General features: G+C 21.0%; 1 long non-coding RNA gene across 1 annotated transcript; it reads left to right on the top strand.

Annotated features, from left to right (window-relative positions):
- The first annotated feature begins 2,546 nt into the window (after positions 1-2,546).
- Positions 2,547-3,049, top strand: LOC138942882 (uncharacterized). The gene is made up of 3 exons (XR_011448389.1): positions 2,547-2,590; positions 2,676-2,838; positions 2,919-3,049. It is a non-coding gene; the product is annotated as an uncharacterized lncRNA (long non-coding RNA).
- Positions 3,050-9,146: the final 6,097 nt, after the last annotated feature.

The raw sequence follows: 9,146 nt of genomic DNA, 5'->3' as shown, positions 1-9,146 counted from the left end.
TTTAACAAAATCTTCTGGGAGTCAATTTTGGCCTATTTTAGGTAGTATAGTTGCAGATGTTTACACCGAACCGTTTATAATTGGTGTTTATCATGGTTTTGAAAAGCCAAAATGTTGCAATACTTTTTTGAAATATTTTAAGGATGATTGTTTAGAAATTTTCCGAACTGGCATTGTAGAATACGGCAAAAAAATAACTGTGAAATTGAACGTATTTATCTGCGATGCTCCTGCAAAATCGTTTATCAAGGGAACTAAAGGACATAATGCGTATTTTGGATGCGGTAATTGTATTCAAGAGGGAGATTACATAGAAAATCGAGTAACGTACCCAGAAATTAATGCAATGTTAAGATCAGATGAATCTTTTAAATTAAGAAAACAAGAAGAACACCATAAAATCACTTCAAATCTTGAAGATTTAAACATTGGAATGGTTACTCAATTTCCTTTAGACTACATGCATCTCGTACTATTAGGAGTAATGAAAAAATTGTTGCAGTTTTGGATTAAAGGTAAACATAATGTTCGTATGGTTGCAACTCAGATAACTCTTGCTTCAACTTCTTTATTATCTATGTCATTATTCCTACCTAAGGAATTTGCTAGAAAGCCAAGGAAATTAGATGAGGTTGATCGCTTTAAAGCCACCGAATTAAGACAATTATTATTATATACTGGGCCAATAATCTTTTTTAAAAAATTATCACGTGATAAATATGTTCATTTTTTGAGTCTGAGCATAGCAATTCGAATTTTATGTAGCAAAGAATATTGCGTACAACTGCTTGATTATGCACACAGTTTATTATTGTATTTTGTTGAAAATTATTGCACATTATATGGTCGTCAATATTTATCATATAACGTTCATAATTTAATTCATTTGTGTTATTATGTAAAATTATGGGGAGTGTTAGATAAATTTAGTGCGTTTAAGTTCGAAAATTACATGCAAAAAATTAAATCAAGAATTAGATCTTCGAGTCGGCCATTAGAACAATTAGTCAATCGTTGTAAAGAAGAAGATAATTTTAATATAACAAATGTAGAAAAGAATTATCCAATACCAAAAGTACGTATTATAAATGGCAAAAAGATAATAAAATCAGTTCAATGTAAAGGTTTCTATCTAAGTACAAGAACTGCTGATAATTGTTGTCTTTTGTTAGATGGTACAACGATTTCACTTACGACAATTTATTTTAAAAATAAACAGATTTACATTATTGGCAAAAAGTATTTAAATATTAAATCATTTTTTCGCATTCCATGCAACTCTTTAAATATCGGAATTAAAAAAATTAACGAGTCACAGTATGAGTTAATCACTATTCCATTGTCTGATATTAAATTAAAATGTGTAAAACTGCCTTTATGTGACGAAGAAGCTGTGATCTTGCCTTTACTGCACCAACAAGATATATGTTTATGGCGAGTACTCATATTGATAGAATATATAATTGAAAACAATATTAAATTAATTAACAAGTTTTACTTTTTTACAGATTATTAATAATGGTAAAAAATTTCGCTGTCGTAACTTTTCCAAGCGATGGGAATAATAAAGAAGAGATCGTATCAGAAGTTCCATCTTTATGGCTTTCTTCCAATTTAACAGAATGCTGGTGGCCATCGGTAAAAAATATAAACATGTTTATTGTGAAACAAACTCCACCTGTTACTAATGATCCTAAATGGACACTTTATCCTATCAAATTTCATGGATATTATGGTAATTTATATTTTACTTCAGAATTTATGTAATTATTTTTTTAATATTTTTAAAAAATAATGTAATTTGTAAATTACGGTTTTGTCCTAATCAAGATTCATTAGATGAGGCTAGACAAAGAGCAACGAATTATTCTTCAAGCGATGAAAATAATACAAATCAAATAAAGAAGTCATGCACAAAACGATCACTAAATACAGTTTATGATAATGAATCTGAATCTGATTCTGATGACTCACGTTCAATTATACCAAATCCACCATCAATCCACAATGTCTCACAATCAGCCAAAAATATTCAATCAATCTCAAATATTTTGGATTCAACAATTATTAATAATATTGATATGGAAATTCTTGATGGAACTATAGTACCTCACAAAAGTAATTTTTATTTTAATTCTTTTATTCCATTTTTATTATCTCTATAATAAAACGGTTTTTTTTTAATTATGGTTATTGTTTATTATGAGTAATCTAATACTTTTTTAATATTTCTAGATATGCAGGATATATATACGTTAGTGTCAGAAATGTCAGATAAAATGAAAGGTTTTGTATTTACTTTTTATCTTATAATCTTATTAATATCTCTTTATGGCATTGTTTACTCAATATTATTAATTTTTTAGATAATTTTGAAAAAATATGTACAGCTATAACTACAATTTCATTAGACATACAAACTATAGATACTCGTTTAAAAAACATAGAAACACAACATAACCAACATAAGTCTAAAGACTCTGCCAGGGATACATCAAATATACAAAAATCTTTTCCGTTTAAGAGTATAAATGAAGTAATAGCTTTTGAAAAGAATTTATCAGAAAATGCAGATGAGTACAACAAATTTGTAAGTTTAATTAAATTATTTAAATGCAAATTTTATTTAAATAGAATAATGTAAATTATATTATTGGTATGTTTTATTTCTAAAGATGCTGTATATATCTCGCATAGGCGGAGGGTCCGCTAAAGAAAATTTAATTCGTATATATCGAACTTTATTTTCTAATGAAGTTGCCAAGGTATCATCCTGGAAAGGACTACGTAATCATTTTAAAATAAGTAGTTTAAAGTCTATATTGACGGGAATACAAGGTAAAATATATTTTTATATTTATAAATAAATTTATAAAATATGCAATTTAATTTAATGTAAAATTTCTTTAATAATTCAGCAACAATTTTGACTCAACATCAATTCACAAACAAAGAGTTTGAAGACATCACGAAAGAATGGTTTCGCCAAGGTGGTCAAAGGCTTAGCAGACAACAAAAAGACTCTGAAGAAGCAAATCCGCAAGTTATTTAAATGTCCCAAAAGCTTATTATTTTTTCATTATAATCTTTTTTCTTATTAGTCTATGAGCTTTCGGCTTATGATCTTTTTTTTATTGGCCTAGAGTCTTAATTAACATAAGAAATATTTTTTTTAACTAATGTTTTTTTTATATTGAATGATTTTAACACTAAACCTACCACGACTGGTTAAACAATCAGTCAAAACGTTATCAAAGTTTAAAAATTTCTGCATTTGGTATAAATAAGTTGTCGGTAGATTTAGTGTTAAATACTTAAGTTTTTAAATTTTTATGTTCTAAAATCTAAAATCATAGTCTGCACTCTTTTCATTTTGAGTTCTCAACGTCATTATTTGAGTTAAATACTTCTTTTAGGAGAATTAGTAGAATTAAAGTATGCATTATGTTGATACATTTAATAGTTTATCTAACAATCTTTTTAATTACAAAAAGTATAATTGCTTTATTGTTTTTCTTTCAAATGAAAATCGAATTGCGTTTCCATTTTTGTTTAAATTAGATTTATTCTAACGGTACAGACTTATATTATTAACAAATCTGTTATAATTAACGAATCATACATGAATCTCAAAGATTTTGACAAGTGTGTTTATGAAAAGTTTATGGATGTAAAAATTATAGTTTTCATGTGGGGAGAAGCCTAAAAAACTCATTTCTTATTGATGTATAGCGTTAAAACAAAAAATAATATCGCGAATACTCGAGTGTACCGTGAAGTTTAAATTTATCATATTAATTACTATTATAATAAATTTATAATTTATAATATTTCTAAATTTAATTAATTTATAATATTATTAATTGTTATTAGTGTACTATATTTTGCAACAAAATTAGGAAATTATTGTACTTCGGCATAAAAAGGCGTAGAAAGGATGAAATTCAAATTGATATACTTTTCGAAAAAATTATCACAGAGTGATATTTAAAACAGATTTTAAAGCTAGAAAACATAACTTTCCAATGCTCTAACGGAGATTTTTCTAACGATTTTTCTTATACAGATTTTATTACAAGTGGTGCTACTTTAAAATGAGCTTTGTAATTGTAGAAAAAAACTTCAACTTTAATAGGCGAGTACGTAGAGAACAATTTTTTCATCAATTCTACTAATTGTAATAAAACTTAACATTTTCTCTTTAAAATGCTTTTTTTAAACAGTTCTACGACCATACGACATTTTTTTTGCAAAAATACGTGAATTTGATTCTTTTTAATTTTGTGATTCTAATTGTTTGCAAAGTATATTAATTAATACAATATAAGTGCAATTTGTTATTTAAGTTTGAAATTATTATTAGCTATTAGTATATTTAAAGTTTTCTCTTAAAAAAAATATCTAAAATTATGTAATATAATTTAAATTATTATTATAATTGTAATTTGAAACAAAAATTAGTTTTATAAATATTAATAATATTTGTTAAAAGATTTATTCATAAATTTGTTACAAGATTCATTTATTTAACAATTTAGCATATGTGGAAATAAAGAGTTGTTCAAGAAATCAAGTTTTTATTATTATATATATCCATATCTTTATATATACACGATTTTCTAAACATAAATAATATAAGTTAATTCTCTTAATTTTAATAAAAAAACAACCATTAGTAATTTTATCCAATCAATAATTTTGCGCTGTATATTCAACTATAGCAGAATAGTTTCTTCATTTTAATCATTGATAAATATATATGTATTATTAATATATATATTTATCAATGATTAGACTGAAAAAAGACTATTCTATTATAGTTACTTAATTTCATGTCTAAATTTTAGATATTTGTTATTTGTTATTATCATTTTGTTACATATTATATACAGCATAGTGTTGCTGTATATAATACGTGACATATTGATCTAAATGTTACCTCTAAATTACATAATGGTTACTAGAACAGATAATATGTGTTCTGTAAAAAATATATAAATATCACAGAACAGTGTGTACTAAATTCTATTATAATGACGTAATTTTATATCTAAATTTTATGTATCTATTACGTATTATATACAGGCATAATGTTGCTGATATTTCCATCTAAACATCATTTAAAAGTTGACATAATCGTTACCATATCTGTTCTATCAATGTTACAGAACAGTGTTTACTATGTTCTGTTACAGTTACGTAATTTATATATATAAATTTTATGTATCTATTACGTTTTAAAAGTTGACATAATGGTTACCATATCTGTTCTGTCAATGTTATGTAAATGTTACAGAACAGTGTTTACTATGTTCTGTTATAGTTATGTAATTTCATATATAAATTTTATGTATCTATTACATTTTAATTTCATGTATCTATTATGTTTGATATACAAGAATAATGTTGCTGACATTTCCATCTAAACGTTACTTAATCGTGGACATAACGGTTACCACAACAGCGAACAGCTGTTTTGTAAATGTTCTGTAAAAGTTACAAAACAGTGTTTATTGGGAAATTTAAATAATTAATATTAAAAAAAATTTAAATCCAACAATTAACAAAATATATAATAAAATCACAGGTAAAATAACTTTTCAACATAAATACATCAACTCATCATATCGCATACGAGGCAATAACCCTCGCATAAAAACTATCAAACATATTATTATAGATACAAATAAAAATATATAAATTATTGAATATTTTAATAAATTAGTAAATAATAAAACTCTTATAAAACTAAAAAAAAATAATTATCCCATACTCAACTAAAAAAATTAAAGTAAATCCCCTCCTGAAATATTCAATATTAAATCCAGAGACAAGCTCCGACTCACCTTCAATAAAATCTATAGGTCTACGATTTAACTCTGTTAAAATCCTAATAAAATATATTAAAAATAATGGATATAAAGTAAATAAATATCATAAATAAATTTGAAATTTTATAAAATCTCAAAAAGAACACCTTTCCCTCAAAATTATTAATACTAAAATAATTAAAATAAATCTAACTTCATAAGATAATATCTGAGAAACAGATCGTATTGACCCTATCATCGAATAAACAGAATTTGAAGACCAGCCTATAAAAATTATAATATAGCCCCCAATAGATATAAATAAAATTATTAAAATAATAAAGAATAATTTAAAAAATAAATATTAGTAATATAAGGAAATAATATTCATATCATAAATATAATTATTATTCTAAAAACTGGACATAAATAAAATAAATTATAATTAGATTTATAAATATAAAATAACTCTTTATTAATTAATTTTGCAGCATCAATTAACGGTTGAATTACACCTAAAAATCCTACTTTATTAGGTCCCTTACGTATTTGAACATATCCTAAAACTTTATGCTCTAATAAAGTTAAAAAAGCAATCCCCACTAACAATATAATTAATAAAATCAATAAATTTAAAATATTAAATGTAATATACCAATAAAATTCATGTAAAATTATTACTTATATATTTAATAATAAATAAATTATATATATATAAATTAAATTCTAAATTTAACGCACTTATCTGCCAAAGTAATTTTTAATATATAAAATATTTATTTAATTAAATCATTAAAATAAATAACTAATAATTTTAAAATTTTAATTTAATTCAAACCCAAAAATTTTAAACAAAAAATTATTTTAAATAATTAGTCCTTTCGTACAAAATTATTTCATAAAATTCATTATAGATAGAAACCAATCTGGCTCACACCGATTTTAACTCAAATCATGTAAAATTTTAATAGTCGAACAGACTAAAATATTAAACTTCTTCATTTAATTTTTACTTTAATTCAATATCGAGGTCGCAAACATTTTTTTCAATAAAATCTTTCAAAAAATATAACGCTGTTATCCCTAAGGTAATTAATTTTTATATAAATTTAATGTAAATTTATTCATTTTTTCATAAATTAATGTATTAATATAATAACATATATATTTTTATATATGTCTATATATAACAATAAAGTTCATTTAATTTAATTATCCTCCCAATAAAATATACTATCAAATAATAATTCTAATACTTAATTATAATTATTAATACATATATAAAATTCTATAGGGTCTTCTCGTCCCATAATAATATTTAAGCATTTTTACTTAAAATTAAAATTAAAATTTTTTATTAAAGACAGTTTAAATTTCATTCATTCCTTCATTCCAGCCTTCAATTAAAAAACAATTGATTATGCTACCTTTGCACAGTCAAAATACTGCGGCTATTTAATAAATATATTTATCATTGAGCAGAATAAATTTTAAAATATAATCATAAAACCATGTTTTTATTAAACAGATGAACTTAATTTTATTAATAATTAATTTAATTTTTGCCTAATTCCTCTAATAAATTTATTATGTTTAAATAAATAAATTATTTTTTTTATTAAAAATTTATACTAATTTTATCATAATTAATCAACAATTTTTATAATTATAAATATTTTTTTAATTAATTAAATTTTTAAATATAATTTTTAAATTATTAAAATTTATAAATAAATTTATTTTAAATTAACATAAATTAATAATCAATAAATAAATAAATAAATATAAATTATTAAATTTTTTCAAAAAATTTTAAATTTTGAAAATATCTTTATTACTTATTTTTAATTTATATAATATACATCTTTATTTAAACTAACTTACAGATTATCCCGTAAATTTTTAATATAAATTTTTATATTTAATTAATTTACTAATAATTAATTATAATTAATAATTTATATCTAAATTAAATTTATATCAAAAAAAACTAGATACCAAAAAAATTGAATAAAATTTCTTCACTAAATAAAAATTTAAAATAATTATTCAACATTAACTTTCATTTTCATTTAACTCTTTTTATACCGAGAAATTTTATTTATAAAATTTTTATTTAATAAATCCTGATACAAAAGGTACAATAAATAAAATTTACTATTTCATACTTAATTATTGTTCATTTACATTACTTTAAATTATAATTTAAAATAATTATTTTAATATCATTACTAAAACTAAATAAAACATAATAAAAATTTATTATTTAAAATACAAAATTAATAATTTCAACCTTATAAAACTTTATTTAAAAATTATTTTTATTAAATACAAAAAAAAATAATTTATTTATTTATTAAAATTTTAATAAATTTCATTAAACATATTAATCTTTTCAATGTAAATAAATTATTTTAAATTAAACTAAAATTTTTAATTTTTATAAAAATTAAACATTAATTTTTATTATAAAACTCTAAATACATTTTCCAATATACTTACTTTGTTACGACTTTTTTCATAAATTAAATTAATGAAAATGACGGGCAATTTGTACATATTTAAAAAAAAATTCAATTTATAAATTTATATAAACTTACATTTAAATCCACTTCATTATAAAATTTAAATTTTATTGAAATTAATTTAAATTAATTGTAACTCATTAAAATCTTAATTATTCTACATTTTGATTTGAATTTTAATTAATTTATTAATATAATAAATTATCAATTTTTATCTATTAATATAATTTTTAAACAACAATATATAAGATATATTAATTAAGTAAATCTATTCGTGGATTATCGAATTAATTAACAAGTTCCTCTAAAATTATAAAATACCGCCAAATTTTTTATTTTTAATGATTAAACATTTAATATTTAATTAATAAATTTTTCATAAAAATAATAGGGTATCTAATCCTAATTTTTAAATAAATTTGCTTAATATTATTTATTATTAAAATAATTAAATTTTTAATATTTATTATATTTCACCATAAATTTAATATATTAATTTAATAAATTTTAAATAAATTATATCTTTTTAATTATATTTAATTTATTTTTATTTTAAGTTTAACCGCAATTGCTGGCACTTTTATTAATTAATAATTAATTTTAAATTTCTATTAATAATTTTCATTAAAATAATTATTTTATATATTAAATTCTTTATAAAAAATTATTTAAATTTTTTTATAAATTAAATTATATCAAAATTTATTTATACATCAAATTAAAAAATAAATATATAAAAAAAAATTTATTTTATTTAATTTATTTATTCATATTATAAAATTACTAATTAGTTAATAATCGTTGGTGTTAA

The sequence above is a fragment of the Polyergus mexicanus genome, unplaced genomic scaffold, assembly GCF_030449975.1.
Source record: "Polyergus mexicanus isolate NDT 795.1 unplaced genomic scaffold, iyPolMexi1.0 SCAF_24, whole genome shotgun sequence".
NCBI classification, from domain to species: Eukaryota; Metazoa; Arthropoda; class Insecta; order Hymenoptera; family Formicidae; genus Polyergus; species Polyergus mexicanus.
This window is presented reverse-complemented; position numbering and strand designations above follow the sequence as displayed.